This window comes from Vulpes lagopus, chromosome 10, assembly GCF_018345385.1.
Source record: "Vulpes lagopus strain Blue_001 chromosome 10, ASM1834538v1, whole genome shotgun sequence".
Lineage (NCBI taxonomy): Eukaryota > Metazoa > Chordata > Mammalia > Carnivora > Canidae > Vulpes > Vulpes lagopus.
The window spans coordinates 35355745-35373575 of NC_054833.1; the positions used below are offsets into that span (position 1 = coordinate 35355745).

The 17831-nt window shown below is 49.2% G+C and overlaps 1 protein-coding gene across 2 annotated transcripts in view; it reads right to left on the bottom strand.

The window, feature by feature from the left end:
- The window catches only part of PKNOX2 (PBX/knotted 1 homeobox 2), a 258068-nt gene that overhangs the window by 95480 nt on the left and 144757 nt on the right, over positions 1 to 17831 (bottom strand). The gene's annotated exons all lie outside the window — the stretch shown is intronic.

The window sequence follows — 17831 nt, forward strand, 5'->3', positions numbered from 1 at the left end:
ATTTTATTTTTAAAGATTTATTTAATCATGAGAGACGCACAGAGAGAGGCAGAGGCACAGGCAGAGGGAGAAGCAGGCTCCATGTAGGGAGCCTGACATGGGACTCGATCCCGGGTCTCCAGGATCAGGCCCTGGGCTGAAGGCAGCACTAAACCGCTGAGCCACCCGGGCTGCCCAAGGCTTCTTGTTTTAAACTGGAGAAGACTTGGGGTGCCTGGTTGCCACAGTCGGTTGAGTGTCTGACTCTTGGTTTCAAAGGCTCAAGTCTTGATCTTGGGGTCTTGAGATCAAGCCCCACTTGAGATCAGGCTCAGCACTGGGTCTGCTTGAGTTTCTCTCTCTCTCTCTGCCTCTCCCCTCCACTCTCTCTCTTTAAATAAATAAATCTTAAAAAAATAAAATAAAAAACTGTAGGAAACTCAAAGGAAGAGTAGCAGTCGCAACCTCTTCAGATGTGCGGCTGAGTCTCTGATCCTTTTCCCATGGCAGGCTTTCGCTGGGGGTCTGGAGACTGGGTGTGTGTGTGGGGGGGGGCAGCAGGGAGGAAGAGTCAGGAGGGCAATGGACCCCAAGCAGAGACGGGCAGTGAACGACAGCCTTGGCCTAAACTTGGCTTTGGCTGTACTACTTACTGATTTATTTTTAGATCGAAGTGAATTATTTTGGTTCTCAATATTTAAAATGAACTGCGATGTTCAGAAACTGAGGTTGGTGGTCTGCACTGTTCTAAGGCCTGGCCTGACACTTCCCAGACACTCGTGTCGGTTACTTTTCTCCTTGTGGATCCAGTTGCTAATTTGATTTGAAGGAGGCTGTGTTTGGGGCTGTGAGGGCAGGGTCACGGGACGGCGCGGGAGCAGGGCAGCTTGCTGAAATGCCTGGGCTGCCTTTTCAGGGCAGCATCGGGCAGCACTGCCAGCCAAGAGCCCCAGCCTCAGACGAGGGGTGGATGCATCTGTAACATTCACAGTTCCTCCCTAGTTAACACCATCGTAGTCTCCTTGTAAAAACACATTTGCACCTCAGTAAAGAATGTAATTAACTAGTGACATGACAACAGGAGGAGCTAAACAGTGGCCTGGGCTGCGAGCTGCAGTGGGGAAATGGAAATTTAGACATTTGCCTGAACAAGACTTTCCTGTCTTCCTTCCAGTGTGTGTATGTGTGTGCGTGCACATGTGTGCACACGTGTGCGCATGTGTGCACCAACACAGGCACTGCTAGGGGTGAGGGTGGCAGAGGCACAGCATCCGGGATGAGGGGGTATGAATTCTCGCCTGCAGGAAAGAGTGAGCTGGGGCATGCTCGGAGGATGGGACGAGCCAAGAGAAGCTTCCACGATAGGCAGGCTGCTTAATGTATTTCCATTAACAAAAGCTTACCGGGTTGAAACAAACCCTCTGTCCACACCCCAGGCTCCTCCCAAGAGGAGCTAAGGAATAGAGACATATTCAAAGCAGCAGGGGGTCAGGTCACCTTGGGACAGCCTGAGACAGAGAGGCCCAAGGGATCTGGACCAACAGAGGGAGAACAGGTCCTGAGCACCAAATTACTGTTGTCCCCAGACCGCAGCCTGTTTCTCCTCCCCGGGGCCTTGGGTGGATTCTGTGAATGGCTCCCAGTTCTCTGGCCTCCCAGGCAGCACCCAGGAGAGGTGTCCCATTCCTCCTTCCCCAGCCCCATATCATGAGGGAGGACCTCCCCACCCCTGAGGGGTTTGCTGCGGTGTCAGCTCCTTCCCCAGAACTTTCAGTGACTCCCTACTCTCAGAACACACCAACAAAGCTTCCCAGATGGCATTTTACCAAGTGTGGCCTTCCAGGTGTGTGCAGGCCAGCCCCCAGGCCCCCAACTGCCCTGCTGGACTCCTCTTGCTCCATCACCCGTAGGCTCTCTGCCCTCCATCCAAACGCAAGCATTTCCCATTCTCCAAACCTGTGCCACAGCTTCCCGCTTCCTCTGCTGCCCCGGTTCTATATTTCTACCTGGCAGGACCTTAACAATTCGTCAGTATTCAACTCAAACATTCTGGCTCTTTCCTCTAGAACCACAAGTAATTTTACCTCCTCTGTGTTTCCAAGTAACATGCTGTTTATCATTCTTTGGAAGCTCTTGCCACATTCTGTTTCATGCTATAGTTATCTTGGTGTCTTTCATCTTTTTCCAAACTGTAAGCTCCTCATGGGCAGAGACCCTGTCTGATGTCTGTCATTTTTCAGTTTACAAAGCACTTTCATATGTAATATCTTCTTTAACTCTTACAGCCACCTCTAAAGGTCACTATTTTAATACAACTAAATTTTCATTATCTTTACAAAACAATACAAGCTGATCCACACCAAATAGATAAATAAGAGGGAGAAAGTTTAGGTTAGTTGTAAGCCCACAGTACAGAAAGAACCACAGTTAATATGTAGAATTAAAACTCTTCTTTCTTAAAAACAGTATCACACCATATAGACTGTTCTATAGTCAGCTTTTTATTTTTGTAACATATATATACCTTCCAGATAAGGAAAATATACATTATAATCCTAGTGGCTAAATGGCATTCCATTTACGGATGTACTATAATTGTTCAGCCAAATTTCTATCGTTTGTTGTTTAGACTATTTCTAGTTTTTGCTTTTATAAATCATGCCCATTCTTATAGCTGAATATTGCTCCAGACTTGATTGTTGTTGTAGAATAAGCTTCTAGATGTGGAGCTGCAAAATCCAAAGGTATGTTCATGAAAAAAAATTTTAACAAATTACTTGTGGGAAGGTGACAGCAATTCACATCCTATCTGCAATGTACGAGTGATGCCTTTTTCTTTGCCAGGTGATTGTCCCCATTTCACAGAGGTGGATAATGAGGCTTAGGTACTGGGCTTGCCTCAAAAGACAGCCAGCAAGTGGCATGTCTTCTGACTCCAGACCCTGACATTTTGTGGTTCCAACCTCCCCACTTCTCTTTGCTCTTGTACGTCTTACCAATCCAAAGGACGTGCCCGCAGTAGTAAGTGCTGAGTAAATGCTGGGCCCCGGAAGAAAGCAGAAGTGGATGTGCCCTGAGTTGTAGGGTGGGCTGTTCCTGGGAGCTCTGCTGATGTCGGCTCCCCTGCCTCATTTCCCCAGGTGTCTGGGGTCTACTTGGCAGATGAGAGCTCTATTCTTGGGGAGCTTTATACTCTTCCTTCCTCCCTTCATCCACCCCTCTGAGCAGGTGCAAATTGCTTCAATTTAGCCTCCATGTATTATAAACCTACCATGTACTGGGGACTGACTGGGCATGCAAAGATCTCACATAGACACAGACACACACACAGACACACACAGACACACACACACACACACACTCTGTCCTGTCTTGGAGGTGCTCACAACCTAGATAATACGGAAATAATTGTACCCTTCAATGTGTGGAGGCAGCTGCTTCTGGCTGTCGGCCTCACCACCCCCTCCTCTGCCCAAGTCCACAGTGGCAGTGCGGGTGGGGGAGAGGGTGTGGGTCAGGGGTTGGAAGGCTGGGAGCCCTGCCTGTCTGCTCCTTCAGCCTCTATTTCTAATTGTGTCCTCTCAGACTGAGGGGCTGGAGCTCCTTTTTGATGCCCTGGTGCAGCTGCAGCCACATGTTCTTTTTTTTTTTTTTTTTTTTTTTTAAGAATTTTAATGTATTTATTCGTGAGAGACACACAGAGACAGGCAGAGACACAGGCAGAGGGAGAAGCAGGCTCCCTGCGGGGAGCCCGATGCAGGACTCGATCCCAGGACCCGGGGATCAATGCCCTGAGCCGACGGCAGACGCTCAACCACTGAGCCCCCCAGGCGTCCCAGCCACACGCTTTTTAGTCTGTCTTTGTGCTCTAGCTGTACCTCTGCTTCTACTGCCACCCCTCTGGTGACACTGAGGACCCAGGGCCCCTCAGACAGGAAGCACACGGACAACAGAGGCGGGTAACCAACCCCACCCCCACTCAGGCACTGATGGGGATACACTGGAGGGAGGAGGGACAGTCTGAGGGGACCCCAGCCTGCCCCCATGCAGGGCACTGCTGCAGAGCTACAGTATACACAGATTTCTCCTCTCCTAGACCTGACAACCACCTAGCTCCCGACAGCCTGGAGAACGCTTCGAGGCAGAAATATCGCTTATAATCTCCATTCTGTCACTGCCAGCGATTCCTCTGAGCAAAGGAGGGCAACTCGCATGGCAGAGAGCGCTGGAGAGAATGAGACCAGCCTGGGGCTGGGGGGACGTGGGTCGCGGCCACCCCTCCAACCCCAGGGCAGCTCTGTGAGCCACGTTGCTGCCCGCCTTGCCTGAAGGAGGGGCCCCAGTCTGCCTTTTCCCATCTTGGCCAGAGAGAACACACCACCCTCCCTCTTGTTAGACAAAATCCGCCTCCTCTGGAGGCCAGCGTGGCCTGCGACACTCCTGCCCTGATCCCCAGGCTGGATTTGGGCTTAATTAACAGGCTGCCTGACAGGCGGGGAGGCCGACAGAAAGAGATGGATGGGAAGACAGGGGCCCTGTGCGATCCGATGGCCCAGATGTTTCAGGGACAAAGAAGGAAGCAGGAGCTTCACCTTGAAGATGAAGTCCTTCTATCCCTACAAGATCTCCAGGAAATGGAGTAGCCTCCACCCATAGTTCTTTAGCTCTGGTCAGGCCCTTCCCTGCCTGTCCAAGTTTCAAACCAGGGCGCCCCCTGACAGGACGGGCAGGCTTCCTCAAGAGAACACCTCTGCCAGTTCTGACAACTCGTACTTTTTGTTTATTCATTCATTCATTCATTCATTCATTCATTCATTCATGAGAGATGCAGAGAGAAAGGCAGAGATACAGGCAGAGGGAGAAGCAGGCTCCCTGCAAGGAACCCGATGTGGGACTTGATCCCAGGATCCTGGGATCATGCCCTGAACCGAAGGCAGACGCTCAACTGCTGAACCACCCATGCGTCCCCAACTTGTACTTTTTGCAGATGGATAGGACAGAGATGAACCCGAGCCTCTGAAATCTGTGGCCGGAAGCTCACACCAAAGGCCTGTCTCCTGTCCACTCTGGGAAGGCTGCTCCATCCTGAACCTATCCCAGGATCAAAAAACATCACAGTCATTGTCTCCTTTGGCCTAAGAGCCTTGAAAGAGCCTGTTCTCTCTCTGGAGCCCACCCCAGGGCCTATACTGGCATGAGTGCAGGACCCTCCGGCACCTCCTCAGTGGTAGACACAAGAGTCTAAGGCTGCTTCACGTCCTTACTGGGGTGAGCAAGCTAAAGAAGTGTGGCGGCTCATTCCAGCCTGACCATGGGTTTGCTAGGTGATGTTGGTCAAAAGCCTTCACCCTCTGAATTCTGTTCCGTCATCACCATCATCACCACCACCATCATCAGTCTTCATCATTATACACAAAAGGCTGGACTTGACAGTGTGATCTCATTCTCTTATTGCTCTTGATCTGCTATTGAACTCAGCTGTCCTGGTGAAAGCCTCACATATCACCAGAGAGACGAGGCCGATCTCAAAGAGACCAGATTCCAATCCTCTAGGAAGAGAGAGCCTCTTCGGGAGTTAAGATGATTTACAGACTTGTTTATACTGATTGTCCCCTGCTCAAAAAAATCTGTGGTGGCTTGCCAGGGCCTAAGAAGACAAAATGCAAATTTCTTAGCTTCCATTTTATCCTCTGTAATCAGCCAAAACCTACCTCTTTTCTCGAATCCCCTGGGCCTTTCTTTTTTTTTTTTTTAATATTTTATTTATTTATTCATTAGAGACACACAGAGAGAGGCAGAGACACAGGCAGAGGGAGAAGCAGGCTCCATGCAGGGAGCCCGATGCAGGACTCGATCCCAGGACTCCAGGACCATGCCCTGGGCTGAAGGCAGATGCTCAACTGCTGAGCCATCCAGGGATCCCTCACCTGGACCTTTCAACCCATATCTTCTTCCAGCCAGCCTGGGCTGCCTCTGTCGCATGAGCTAGCGCACGCCATGTCTGAGTCCTGTGCCGTGTGACTAGGCCCTCATGCCCTTCTGGGGGGCCTCATGTTCCTCCTCCTCCCTGCTGTCCAGGCCCATCACCATCCTGCACTTACTCAGGTCCTCCTTCCTCAAAGACAGACTCAAGTCTTGCCCTTCTCTGACCTTCTGCAACTGAATGAAGTCAACCTTTTGTACCCGGTGACTGGTCCTCAGTCTACTCTGTTTTGTGAACTGTTGCTTTCTGTGTTAATCTGAATCTCTTCAATGGCATCATACATCTTTGAGGACAAGATCTGTGTCTTTTATTTCTTTTATGCCCGCTACACATACCTTGCTTAGTACCGTGTCCCTGTAGACCATTGAAAGAATCATTCCTGTCACATGAAGAGGGACCGCTACCGGAAAATACTAATCCAGATGAATGCTTAATCAGTACAGTTGAAAGTTTGCTATTTAGTCATCATTACTTTTTGCCAAAGGCATTCCAATTCTCTATATTTCAATGTGTCTCTGAAGGAAGAGCTTTTGACCAAACTCTGGGTTATTTCAGAGGACTCCTGCACTAATATTAATAAGTGAATATGGAGGGATAGTCCAGCAGAGCGGAAGAGGCTTTGAAGCCAGACAAAGTTGGATTCAAATCCTGGAGCTCCCTCCTCCCAGCTGTGTGACTTCTTTAAGTCTTGGTTTCCCTATTCCTGTAAAATGCAAACAATAATAGCTAACTCACAAATTGTTTATTAGGATTTTACGGTATTACAACACACAGATGCTGTGCTTAGCAGACGGTAAAGTACTCAGCCCTGGCCCAGACTAGGCTTCTGTAAATGGTGACCATCATCATTAACGACAATGATGGTAATGACAGTTTGCTTAGGTCTTGTTTGGCCAAATCCTACTCCTCCTTCCAGATTCAGCGCTGTAACATTTTCTCTCTATGCCACCCTACTACACATGGGGTATGTCATGCCCTCCTTTCTTCTCCCCTAATAACTGGGGCCATATCTCTTATAAGATAAAGTCCAAAGTTCTTAGCCATGGACTCCAGGCTGTATCTCACTAAGTTACTGTTTGTTATGTATTCCTATAGGCGTCCCTTCCATTAAACTCTGAGCTTCCTGGGCGACGTGTTCCTCACATCTGTGCTTCCAGCTCTGGCCTACCAGCAGGCTCGATGTGTATTTATTAAACGAGGTAATGAATGGATGGACAGGAATTCCAAAGGCACTCAAGAGACCTGGGCAGAATCTCACCAGACATAAACGAGAGATTGGTGATCGGGACTCCAGCATGGAGAGCAAATGTCCCTTTAAGCACAGCTAAGACCAGCCCTGACTTTGGAGAAGGCACTTAACTTTTCCAGCAGGATTTCCTTTCTTGGAGAAAACTTCAGATCCATTGGAAGCATTTTGAAAATCTCTGAAAAGCCCCGACTGTCTCCATCCCCCCTTTGTGCTGGGCTAAGCCTCTTCACAGCCTACTGCTCTGCCATTCCTTTCCCCAGGGGTCAGACCCTCCAGCCAGTGAGCCCCTGCTCCCTCCTCCAGCCAGGCTGCTGGATGGCCCTGGTTCTGAGACAGCCTTCCCAGCCCTGAAAGCTCTCACCAGAAGCACGAAATAAGTGTACTCTGGCACAAGCTAACCATTCATTTTTGTCCCCACATAGAATGAACTATATTTTTCTCTCTAGCTCCTTTGCTGCACCTTAGCTCAGCAATAGCCTCTTAATGGGTCTCTCTCTTGCCTACTCCATCCTCCACATGGCTGCCTCAAGGATGGTTCTAGTGACTTAGAACATCCTATTCTTTTAGCACTTATCCCACCAGATTGTGATTGTCTGTTTGCCACTCTGGCTACCCCACTAGATTATATCATCCTAAACTCAGTTTCAAGCCTGTATATATCTGCAGAGCCCCAAACGCATTTTGGACGTATCGGATGTTCAATAAATATTTGTTGAATAAAGGAATAAATAAATATACACATTCAGCAGAGGATATGTACACACAACATCCTAATGTCCTTTACCAAGAACTATGTTATCCCATTTATTATTTAATTCCTGCAACAGCCCTATAAAGTAGGTATTATTCGTCCTGTTTTTAAAAGGGGGAACTGAGGTTAGAAAAGTGACTTTGTGACTTGCCTGAAGTCACAACGCTGGGTAAGGAGTGAAGTGAAAAGGCAGAGTCCAAGGGTTTCACGGTGACCTCCTCAGCACCCCTGTGCACCTGCCCACCTGCCTGCTGTCTGCCTAGCCAGGGAAAGGATGCAAAGAGGCTGAGCTGCTTCAGGTCTGCCTCACTTGGGAAATAAACAAGAAGAATTCTTCTTCTCATCATTTGGTGAGTCGCTGACATTTTGTTTGACAAAGAATCTAGGAAAAGCCTCTCCTGGGACTAGTTTTGGGACTAGGCTGTGATAATATTGCTTTATTGAAAAAAGATGCTAGGAACTGAGCTCTGGATGGCCTTTTACATGGAGTAATTTATGCAGGAAATGAGAAATAATTTTTCTTAAAGATACACACATTGAGCTGTACATGGTCACAAAGACAGGAGTGATGACAAAACACACACAAACACACAATCCCAGAGACATGGTCACAGACCCACAAAGGCACAAATTCTAGTTCACAGTCATGATCACAGCCACACACTCTGTAAAAAGTCAAAAGATTCCCAGTCAGATCACTACAGAGCCCTTGCAAGTGGACACACCCACTGGCAAGAGAGTCTGATGGCTCCGGCTTTCCCTTTCAGGCCTTCCAGGGAAAATCGCGATCCCCCCCACCCACACACACACATGTAAATTTCAGTCATTAAGGAACACACAGAAAGAATGACACTGAAAAAATTAATCTCTGTGCCTCCCTGCCCTTCTCAGGGCCCTGTTCCCTCCTGCAATGATCACGCTGCCTGTGGAGATCCTGCCAACCTGCTGACCTGCCACCCAAGGCACAAGTTCCCACTCCAGGAGATTTACACCTTGGGTCTCACAGTGGTTGCAGTCATAACCTGCTCCTGGAGGACAGCAAAGGAATGATAACAAGGACGAGAAATGAAATGTCTGTAAAATTCTCATTCAGATGCCACTCAGAAATGAATCTCAGAAATGGAAGGGATGGTAAAAGGATTTTATTTAAAATGCTTCCCTCCCTAGGCTGTTTGTGAAGGGTTGGGATTCACAAGGATATCTGAAAGTCAGAAATTCTCTTCCATCCATCGTGATTTTGACCTGGGCTCAGAGCAGAGTCCAGGATCCCTGTTCTGGTGGAATTGGCAACTGAGATACTCAGAGAGGCCAGAAACTGCATCTGGAGCCACACACCTGGCTTCTATCCATAATGCTCCTGTATTAGCTCTGCATGTGACCCCGGGCACATCACTGCCTGGGCCTCAGCTTCTCTATTTTTAGAGTAAGAAAGTTAGGAGCAGATTGTTGTTTCTGCCAGGGTCTCATCAGAAGGCCCCTTGCTCTGCCTTGGCCAAGTGTTAGTGAGATTTCATACACCTCTGTACATGCACGGTGATTTATACATCCCAAAGCATATCCAGCCACATCTGTTAGCTTTTTGCTTGAATTCACAGTACCTTCGTGACGTTGATAGTGCTAAAAGCAACACACCCATTTTACAGATAGAATAATCAAACTAAGACTTAAAGTGTCTTGGCCAAGGCTGCAAAAAGAATCAGTCCTGATTCACCTTACACAGAATTGAATTTCTTCTCTTGAACATCACTCCCTATTCAAAGGGAAAAAATGCACAACATACCTTGAAAACCCTGGAATTTGGTCTGGAAAATATTTTTTCTATTGCCTACCTTGGACTGGTTAAATAACAACTGTGATTTTAAAAGCTCCTGCTTCATTTTTGCATGGCTTAGGATGGAGGTCCAGGGCAGATGTTCTTTCATTTAGGAAAATGATTTAATCATCCTTTGGCTACTAAAGAAGGGCCTACTCTGAGAGGGGAAAGATCAAAGAAAAGGGAACTCGACTGTTATTTGCTCATTCAACAAATGTTTATTGAGTGCCTGCTATGTGCTAGGAACTGCTCACAATTGTTTACACACACACACACACACAAAGATAAAAGTCTCAGCATTCATAGGGCTTACATCCTGGTTGGGGGAGGGTAGAGATGGGAGTAGTGGACAGATGATAACAAGACATATAAATAAAATATACAGTGTCAGATACTAAGGGCAAAGAAGAAAAGGTAAAGGGAAGAGAGTAGAGTATGAGGAACTTAAAGTTCCCCCCACGAACTTCCCAGGGAAATGAAGCCAGGGCCTCAAAGATGGAGAAGTGTGAGTCTCAGCAGAAGACAGCAGAAAGAAGATATTGTTCTTTGGGAAAACAGGTCCCAGCAAGAAGGTGGCAGGGTGGACTGTGCAGGAGAAAAAGAAACAGATAGGAGAGGGATCTGAAGAAGGTGCCTCACCTGTGAAGCTTAACTAACTCCTGCCCTGTGCCATTGCCCCGCTCTGGCCTCTCCTCAGGTCTCCAGGGCTAGGTGAGTGAGGCCAAGGGAGTGTCAGAAAGCTTAGTAACAGAGATAAAAACTGGATCAACAAAAATGTGCTGCTTAGCCATATTATCGTGCAAGGCAGGAGAAGAATCAGGGAAACCTGATTCTGCTCTCCTTTAAGTCTGGTGTTTTGTTTATCATGTGTTTTTGTCATTTTTTTTTTTTTTTTTTTGTCACTGGTTTTGATTAAAAATTTCCTTTTTTTTTTTTTTAAGATTTTGTTTATTTATTCATAGAGACACACACAGAGAGAGAGAGAGAGAGAGAGAGAGAGAGAGAGAGAGAGGCAGAGACACAGGCAGAAGGAGAAGCAGGCTCCGTACAGGAAGGAGACATCCTTCCTCGATCCCCGGTCTCCAGGATCACACCCCAGGCTGCAGGCGGCGCTAAACCGCTGCGCCACCGGGGCTGCCCCCCCCCAATTTTTTAAATTAAAATAGCATTTCTACCTGAGTTTTTGGTGTCCCCCCACCAAATGCCTGAGATGAGTAAGTCCCCGTAGGCCTAGCTCCCACATGATTAGTAAGAATGCACAGGAGACAGCTCTGCACTCTGTGCTGAGGAGAAAGAGAAAGGGCCGTGCCCCAGAATGAGGAAGCTGTGAGGATAAGTCCAAAGAGGCCTCACAAGCAAGACAGAGAAGGAAAGGGGAGCAGGACTTATTCCTGGAGCAGAACCTTGAAGCAAGACATGACCAGGAGAATCCAAACACCCTTCCTCCATTGGACCTTGGGGGAAGCTGGATTTCCCACAGCGTGGGAGGGAATCTCAAGCTGTTCCACTGGGATATTCATGGGAAAGTAAGCCTGGCAGTTTGGAGGGCTTGGGGGCATACTGCTGATGGCAGATGGCCAACTGCTCCCCCTTCCAGCTCCACAGCCAAAGGTCCACTGCAATAATTAAACTGTGAAGGCACCAGAGTCCATGGGGAGTTCTGGGAGCTAAGCTGCCCCTGCCACAATCAGCAGCCCTGCCCTGGTGGGGGAAGGGAGGGGAAGAGATGGTCACTATTTGCTTTCACTGCAAGGGAAAGGAGAGGGTGGCACCTTATCACTGTGTCTGCCCAACAGAGCGTGACCCCCCTGAGGGTAGGGAATGGGAGGGAACTATGAAACAAAAGGGAAGATTGTATGATGGGGTCAGTGTTCTCCAGGGCACCCCAGCACTCTGGCTCACAGATCTGCCTCCAAAGGAGGTGCCTAGAGTCTGCTTTCCTCACTGTTGCTCCCTGCTTTCCTCCAATGCCTTCCAAACCCTGACAGTAAACCCTAAGACCTTAGATGCTCTATTCCTATTCTCAAAAAAACTTATTTTATCTTTTTTTAGGTTTGAGAGAGGGAGAGAGAGAATGAGAGAGAGAGAGAGAGAGAGAGAGAGAGAGAGAGAGAGCACATGAGCGGGGGTAGGAGTAGAGGGAGAAGCAGATTGCCTGCTGAGCAAGGAACCCAATGCAAGACTAGATTCAAGGTCGCCAGGATCAAGACCTGAGCTGAAGGCAGATGCTTAACTGACTGATCCACCCAGGCACCCTCAAAAAGCTTATTATTAAAAAAGATATTGGCAGCCTGGGTGGCTCAGACGTTTAGCGCCACCCTCAGCCCAGGGCCAGATCTTGGAGACCCAGGATGGAGTCCCACGTCAGGCTCCATGCATGGAGCCTGCTTCTCCCTCTGCCTGTGTCTCTGCCTCTCTCTCTCTCTCTCTGTCTCTCATGAATGAATAAATAAAATATTTAAAAAACAATAGGGGCACCTGGGTGGCTCAGTGGTTGAGCATCTGCCTTCGGCTCATCTACCTGGGGCCCTGGAATCCAGTCCTGCATCAGGTTCCCTGCAGGGAGTCCACTTCTCCCTCTGCCTATGTCTCTGCCTCTGTCTCTCTCTCTGTATCTCTCATGAATAAATAAGTAAAATCTTAAAAAAAGAAAAAAAACAAACAGGTCAGGTAGTTGAGACCTTTGTGATATGGCTCCTACCTCAATCCCCTGGCTTATATCTCACGTCTCCTTCAAGTCGGGGAATGGCAAACTATACTCACACCAGATCCTGAGGCTGTCTGTTTTTGCAAATAAAGTTTTATTGGAACATAGCCACACCCATTTCTTCACTATTATCCATGGTTGCTTTCCTAAAGAGTGGGAGAGTTGAGCAGTCGCAACACAACACCTGGAATATTTACTGGCTGAAACATTTCATGAAAAGTTCCTTGGTCCTGGTCTAGGTAATGGGTAAACTGTGCTCATCCTCTACTATGCAGACCCTATTCATGGATGGCTCCAGGCTCTTGCTGGTTCTACTCCCCAAGACTGGGATGCTCCATTTCCCTGTTCCAGTAGCGAAATGTGGCTCATTCTACAAGGACGCCCCTTATATATCATTGGCTCTGTGATGTCTCCTCAATTCCCATATAAATATTGCTCACACCAGTGTATAGCCACGACATGTTGTTAGGATGACCACACATAATTTATCACCCAAACTGGGACAATTTTGAGAATGGAGGAGACCACGACTAATAATTACACAGAAATTACAGCTTTCAACTGAGACCGTCCCAAGCAAATGGGGTCATCGGGTGGCCCTACACTCAGCGCTTTGTTCATTCTGCCTTCTAAGGGTCAACTGTTTATATATCTAACTCCCACAAAAGCCAGAATGCTCAATGACAAAGACAGTGTGTGTGTGTGTGTGTGTGTGTGTGTGTGTGTGTGTGTGGCTGGTGGGGGGTGGATGTTGACCCTGAGAGTATCCATATATATAAGCTATGATCAATTAATGATTGCTAAAATGAAAAAAGAAAGGGCTCTGGTCCTGAATGAAACAAAAGCAGTCTCTTTAAGAGCAGCAAGCTGGAACAACCAAGGACAGAGGAGCCATTAGCCAAATAGAGAGGCACCTGCAGCCAGCAGAGGGTGCACACTTGTGTCACTGTGCAGGCACACTCAGAACAAGAGGCCATGACAGTGCCTGATCCCCTCCCAGGGACTGCCACCTTTCTGCTTCCCTGGCCCCCCTGCAGCCCCCCACCTTCCTCTTCCCAGCTCTGCCAATCTATGGCTCAGCTGCTTTCCCATCACTCAGGATGGCTTGGGGCCGCCATATGCACCAGAATGCTGGTCTTGCAATGGCCAGAACAAAGGAGGGGCACCACTTCAAGGATGATAGCTTATTTCTGTGGGTTTTCGGCTGAGGTGGAATACTGGATGTTCAGAATTTAGATATACATCTCACTTCATAAAGCTCCAGCATATTCTATGGACTTCAGCTAGGAAGTCCATAGAAGCGGGAGCTAGGAAACAACAAGAAATGAAGAAATGAAGATGACCCATTTAACATATTGATACTCTCCCATCTGTTCTCTACTAAACAGCCAGGGAGATCTTTTTGAAGTGTAAATCCATTCTATCCCCTCCGCCTCTTCTCCACAGTTCCAAACACATTACTGGTTTCCCGTTGCTCTTGAGATCTGTCCTTAGCCTAGAAGTTTGGGTGTGGTTTGGCCCTGCTGACCTCACCTGCTTCACCCACCTTGCTCTTTGCTTTCCAGCCACCCAGGCCTTTGGTCCCTCAAATAGAACATGCTTCTTCTGACCACAGGATCTTTGCACAAGCCGTCCTACCTTCCTGGAAGATGCTCTTTTCTTGTCCACTTTCAACTAGTAACAGCCTGCTTCACTTTCACAACTCAGCTCAAGCTACTTCCTCAGGGGAGCTATACTGAACTCTTGGGGCAGGGTGAGGATCCTTTGTACATTGCATTTCTTAATCCGGTTTGAGTACTTGATTCAGTTTATAATTATACATTCATTTATGATTATTTGAGCAATGTCTAGGCTATAAGGCACTGGGCTGTAAATTCCACGTGGACAGAGACCCCTGTTTGTCTTGCCCACCTTGAATCCCTAGCACCTAGTAGTGTTCCAAAATGTTAGTGGAATGATCCTTCGCACCAACCCGAGTCAAAGATCAGGAAGGTGACCTCTGATCATTTCTCAGTGTAGTGAACTAAAGTGATTGGAAATAAGAGCTATGGATTAAATTCTTTTCATCCTCCACTTTCAGCTCTTTCTCCTCCTTCTCCTAACAAAGCTGTCTCTAGGGACCTATTGCACAGAAGGCCACATAATGGAGTTTACACAGGCCGAGGCAGTGGCTGTGAGTTCACAGGATGAGACAGGCAACAGATGTGGACAGACCCATAGAGGGCTGATCAATAACCAGGAAAGGAGGCTGGGCCAGGACCAACCAGATGGGAATGACGAATTTGTAGCAGGTCCTGTTTTTGCCGTGCTCCTGCCCACAGCATTTTAGGTTCAAAGAGAACCCAGAGGGGATCTTCTCTACTCCATAAGTCCCTCCCTCCTTCCCTCCCTCCCCCTCTCTCCCTTTCTCCTTCCCTCACCTCCTTCCCTTGCTGTTCTATAGTATTCTTTATGCCTAAGGACATCTTGACCCCACTACAAGGCAATCTTCTTGAGGTTAGGGACTGTGCCTTAAGTGACTTTGCATGTCTCACTAGCTCCTGGTACAAGGACCAGCACACAATGAATATCTGTGGACCCTGTCCTTATCTGGACGGCGTGCAATGTGGCAGTGACTGTCTGGGGTAGAGAGCCAGAGAACAGCTTTAAGGCCTGGGTGTGGGGTAGTGCCAGGGAGGCCATGAGGGCTCTGTGGTCCCAGGTGTGCAGACAGGGTCAGCTCTTGGGCCAGACAAATGCTGAGGCCTTCAAAGCCCAGCCCACCACTGGACTAAGAAGCTGCTCCTCCGTGGGCCGGCTCATCTCTAGCGTAGAACAGGTCACTATGCCTTCTGGGGTCTGGAGAGAGAGGCATTTACTCACCGTCCCCCACCCCAGGGGCGCCAGGGGCAGCCAGGCACTTAGCCTTAGCCGGCACTTGTACCCTGCAGTGGGGCTAAGCAGAGGGGCCCCACCTGGCCAGGGAGAAAACAAAGCAGCTGCCTCCGTGCTGGCACCAGGCCGCTCCCTGTGAAGTGAGGCCTTTGTGCTGGGCCAGTCAATAATAGAAAATGCAAGTGGTCCAAGGTAGCACTCCGAAGCCCCTGGGCAGGATGGGGCAAGTAGCCTACCAGGTCGGGAGCACAGGGATTAATAACGCATCAATTTTAATGCAGGGAGAGGTTTTTTTTTCTGCTTCACAAACAGCAAAGTGAATGTTTGAGCATCCCGGCAGGGGGTTAATGAGGACTCTGATTAGTTATTCGGATTTCTCCACACTGCCTCAATCCATCCTACTAGGGAGGAGAGAGAGTAGGAGGTGGGGAGGGGGAGGGCTGCAGATGAGCCAACCTCCAGTCTCTGAGCCGGTTTCAGCCCCCAGAAAGGAAAGCGACACCCCACCCCACCCTTCCTCTCCACTCTTCACACACTGTGGTAGGAACGAGGGCTGGAGGGGGTTTGGTGGTGACCTGGTTCAGCCCCTCGACCAGAGGGAAGACCAGAGGGGCAGGATTCCCCAGGCACACCTAGGATGAATGAGAGCGCTTGCCCAGGCCAGAGCCCAGCCCTGCTTGGGGCTTTCCACCAAAATTCCCTCACCCTGCTCCTTCCTCCCAACCCAAATTGAACATTCTTCTCCAGAGTCTGTCTGAGACCCCCAGCCAGGGCTGTCGGCTGGGCTGGTGGACCACAGGGAATCTTTATCAGAATTTCTCTGCCTCTAGCCCAGGCTGGTTCCCCAGGAAGGCCCTCGAGGAGGGGAATCCTCTCAGCCCTGCCTCCTCTGTTCCCAGCTGCCTTCCCGGCTCCCCGCAACCAGCAGAGCAGCTCCGAGGAGGGAACCCCAGCACAAAGCCACCAGCTCCCTCTGGCCAGACCTCCTGCAATCAGCCCCTTCCCCTCCCTGCTGATTCCAGATCAGCGACCGGTCCTGCTCATTTGGCTCCCAACATGCAGGAGGGCACACAAGAGGGGCAAAAGCATGCAGAGACACAGCATGATCTCAGGAAGAGAAATCGCCAGGCCATCTGGACAGGCTCAGTGCCTTTCCTGCTATTACCACGCAGACAGACTTGTGAGCAAGGGCTCCCCACTCCCCTCCTCACTCCCAGGTCCCAGTCCATCCCCTGTGGGACCCGGAGCAGGATCCAAACCCAGATCCACAATAGATGTCACAGCGGGACACAGCCCCTGAGTTTTTCTGAGATCATCTTAGTGTCACTTAAGTCCTTAAAATGCCTCTTTCTGGAGGCATCAACCCCAAATGCTCAAATAGCACATTGAGAGGCCCCTTCTACTCTCCCAGCCTGAATCTACATATCCTCCCTAAGGTCAGGGTCCATCTTGGCATCTTCTTGGCACTGGCAGGGATTCGTGCCCTGAGGGCTTCTCAGTGCTGCTGCCCTAAGCCTCCGTGATCTCTTCTAGTTCATTCAGCAGCAGAAGGGCTGGTGTTTATTGCCGGTTCCTATGTGCCAGCCATTGTCCCCAGTGTGGGACACACACCACACGCATGATCTCACCGACCCTCACTGACCCTGTGGAGTAGGCGCTTATATACCTGCGTTCCAGCCCAGCACAGTCCAACAGAACTTTCTGCTGGGAAATGTCCTCTGAGCTCTCCAATATCGTAGACACCATGTGGCTATTAAGCACTTGAACTGTGGCTGCTGTGACTGGGTAACTGAATGTTTATAATTTCATTTCATTTCATTCTAATTTAAATAGACACATGTGGCTGGTGGCTGCCGACTTCAACGGCGCAGCCTCACAGGGTCAAGCAGCGCGGTCACTGTCACCCAGCTGGTAGGGGCCCGGCTTCCCACGGGGGCGTCTGTGTCAAGGGCAGGTGTGCGTCTCCCCGATGCTGTCTATTATTATTTATTATTATCAAGTGCATTAGAAACTAAGGCCAGAGAAGGCAACGAAATGGTCCGTAATCAGCAAGTCTAGAATGCTCTCCAGCCCCGGGTCTGTGAGGATGCAGGGACACCATGCGGGATGCAAAGATGAGTAGGGCAAGGCTCTCCCCTCAAAGTGCTACTAATTCAGTTAAGAGACAAAAGGAATTCTACTTGGGACAGGGGTTTTCAGCGCAGGATGGATTGAAGTGGGATGTTGCCCAGACATCCCGCAGTCCCCCAAAATCAACCTCACCCAGCTATCAACTCTATTATCTCCATTCTGCCCGCTTCCCCATGTCGGGTTCTCGAATGTTCTTCATTTCGGGTGAAGGGTACCATCACTGCGGCAGGCGCTCAAGAATGAAACTTGGAGGGACGCCTGGATGGCTCAGAGGTTAAGCACCTGCCTCAACTCAGGGCGTGATCCTGGAGTCCCAGGACCGAGTCCCGCATCAGGCTCCCTGCA